The 2,500-nt window shown below is 51.4% G+C and overlaps 7 non-coding genes across 7 annotated transcripts in view; 5 read left to right on the forward strand and 2 right to left on the reverse strand.

The window, feature by feature from the left end:
• Window positions 1-38: 38 nt before the first annotated feature.
• Window positions 39-157, forward strand: LOC131454871 (5S ribosomal RNA). The gene has a single exon (XR_009239509.1). It is a non-coding gene; the product is annotated as a 5S ribosomal RNA (ribosomal RNA).
• A 124-nt stretch (window positions 158-281) lies between these two features.
• Window positions 282-474, reverse strand: LOC131455028 (U2 spliceosomal RNA). Its single transcript, XR_009239652.1, has one exon. It is a non-coding gene; the product is annotated as a U2 spliceosomal RNA (small nuclear RNA).
• Window positions 475-782: 308 nt separating this feature from the next.
• On the forward strand, window positions 783-901 carry LOC131454872 (5S ribosomal RNA). The gene has a single exon (XR_009239510.1). It is a non-coding gene; the product is annotated as a 5S ribosomal RNA (ribosomal RNA).
• Window positions 902-1,106: 205 nt separating this feature from the next.
• Window positions 1,107-1,299, reverse strand: LOC131455029 (U2 spliceosomal RNA). The gene has a single exon (XR_009239653.1). It is a non-coding gene; the product is annotated as a U2 spliceosomal RNA (small nuclear RNA).
• Window positions 1,300-1,607: 308 nt separating this feature from the next.
• LOC131454968 (5S ribosomal RNA) lies at window positions 1,608-1,723 on the forward strand. The gene has a single exon (XR_009239600.1). It is a non-coding gene; the product is annotated as a 5S ribosomal RNA (ribosomal RNA).
• A 296-nt stretch (window positions 1,724-2,019) lies between these two features.
• On the forward strand, window positions 2,020-2,138 carry LOC131454946 (5S ribosomal RNA). Its single transcript, XR_009239579.1, has one exon. It is a non-coding gene; the product is annotated as a 5S ribosomal RNA (ribosomal RNA).
• Window positions 2,139-2,434: 296 nt separating this feature from the next.
• Window positions 2,435-2,500, forward strand: part of LOC131454873 (5S ribosomal RNA) — a 119-nt gene continuing 53 nt past the window's right edge. The window contains exon 1 of the ribosomal RNA XR_009239511.1: window positions 2,435-2,500. This exon is cut by the window's right edge and continues 53 nt beyond it. This is a non-coding gene — a ribosomal RNA (5S ribosomal RNA).

The following is a 2,500-nucleotide window of genomic DNA, read 5'->3' on the forward strand; positions in this document are numbered from 1 at the left end:
CCTAGTCTATAAAAGGAGTCTGTGTCCCCAGCCCGTCGGCTTACGGCCATACCACCCTGAGCACGCCCGATCTCGTCTGATCTCGGAAGCTAAGCAGGGTCGGGCCTGGTTAGTACTTGGATGGGAGACCGCCTGGGAATACCAGGTGCTGTAAGCTTTTACACTGCTGCTTCCTTACAAGAAACATGGGCTTGCAATTACGTTGACGCACGGTCACGGGCACAGGCACACGTTAACGTCCTTCTAGTTCCAGCCTTGCTTTGGTTTTCACAGAAAAAAGAGAATGGTGCACCGTTCCTGGTGGCACTGCAATGCCAGGTCAATGCAAGGAGTGAAGAGAGCAAGCCCCAGTTTTCACCTCCCAATGCTCAAAAATGCATTTAATATTTAATCCCCATATAGAGGACATATCAGATATTAAACTGATAAGAACAGATACTACACTTGATCTTAGCCAAAAGGCCGAGAAGCGATGGCCCACAAGTGTCTGGGGCCAACTCAAGATCTTGGCACACAAGTTACTTGTTGTGGTGCCATGTTTTTTAAGTGCGCATAACAAAGGCTGCTGCTGATCACCTCCGCCCCAAGGTGATCTAAGTGCACCTCTGAGCCTTGACGGACAGCTGCTTGACATTTGACACACTCAAAGGGCGCAGCCATACAGCAAAGCCCACCAAAAACAACTTAAACTCTTGAACGTTCGAAAGGCTGACCTTTGAGCTCCTCCACGTGCAGGGGGCCTTGCCTAGTCTATAAAAGGGGTCTGTGTCCTCAGCCCGTCGGCTTACGGCCATACCACCCTGAGCACGCCCGATCTCGTCTGATCTCGGAAGCTAAGCAGGGTCGGGCCTGGTTAGTACTTGGATGGGAGACCGCCTGGGAATACCAGGTGCTGTAAGCTTTTACACTGCTGCTTCCTTACAAGAAACATGGGCTTGCAATTACGTTGACGCACGGGAACGGGCACAGGCACACGTTAACGTCCTTCTAGTTCCAGCCTTGCAAGAAACATGGGCTTGCAATTACGTTGACGCACGGGCACGGGCACAGGCACACGTTAACGTCCTTCTAGTTCCAGCCTTGCTTTGGTTTTCACAGAAAAAAGAGAATGGTGCACCGTTCCTGGTGGCACTGCAATGCCAGGTCAATGCAAGGAGTGAAGAGAGCAAGCCCCAGTTTTCACCTCCCAATGCTCAAAAATGCATTTAATATTTAATCCCCATATAGAGGACATATCAGATATTAAACTGATAAGAACAGATACTACACTTGATCTTAGCCAAAAGGCCGAGAAGCGATGGCCCACAAGTGTCTGGGGCCAACTCAAGATCTTGGCACACAAGTTACTTGTTGTGGTGCCATGTTTTTTAAGTGCGCATAACAAAGGCTGCTGCTGATCACCTCTGCCCCAAGGTGATCTAAGTGCACCTCTGAGCCTTGACGGACAGCTGCTTGACATTTGACACACTCAAAGGGCGCGGCCATACAGCAAAGCCCACCAAAAACAACTTAAACTCTTGAACGTTCGAAAGGCTGACCTTTGAGCTCCTACACCAGCAGGGGGCCTTGCCTAGTCTATAAAAGGAGTCTGTGTCCCCAGCCCGTCGGCTTGCAATACCACCCTGAGCACGCCCGATCTCGTCTGATCTCGGAAGCTAAGCAGGGTCGGGCCTGGTTAGTACTTGGATGGGAGACCGCCTGGGAATACCAGGTGCTGTAAGCTTTTACACTGCTGCTTCCTTACAAGAAACATGGGCTTGCAATTATGTTGACGCACGGGCACACGTTAACGTCCTTCTAGTTTCAGCCTTGGATGTCACTCTGCAAGCATGTGAGAAGCTTGGAGATGGGGAGCAGCTTACCCATCTCGGTGTAGCTTCCTAATACTGGAATAGAGTGTAGCAGGTAGTGGAGATAAAGGCTCAAGTGCAGTGTGTTCGAAAGGCTGACTTTTGAGCTCCTCCACGAGCAGGGGGCCTTGCCTAGTCTATAAAAGGAGTCTGTGTCCCCAGCCCGTCGGCTTACGGCCATACCACCCTGAGCACGCCCGATCTCGTCTGATCTCGGAAGCTAAGCAGGGTCGTGCCTGGTTAGTACTTGGATGGGAGACCGCCTGGGAATACCAGGTGCTGTAAGCTTTTACACTGCTGCTTCCTTACAAGAAACATGGGCTTGCAATTATGTTGACGCACGGGCACACGTTAACGTCCTTCTAGTTTCAGCCTTGGATGTCGCTCTGCAAGCATGTGAGAAGCTTGGAGATGGGGAGCAGCTTACCCATCTCGGTGTAGCTTCCTAATACTGGAATAGAGTGTAGCAGGTAGTGGAGATAAAGGCTCAAGTGCAGTGTGTTCGAAAGGCTGACTTTTGAGCTCCTCCACGAGCAGGGGGCCTTGCCTAGTCTATAAAAGGAGTCTGTGTCCCCAGCCCGTCGGCTTACGGCCATACCACCCTGAGCACGCCCGATCTCGTCTGATCTCGGAAGCTAAGCAGGGTCGGG

Source organism: Solea solea, unplaced genomic scaffold, assembly GCF_958295425.1.
Source record: "Solea solea unplaced genomic scaffold, fSolSol10.1 scaffold_70, whole genome shotgun sequence".
NCBI lineage: Eukaryota > Metazoa > Chordata > Actinopteri > Pleuronectiformes > Soleidae > Solea > Solea solea.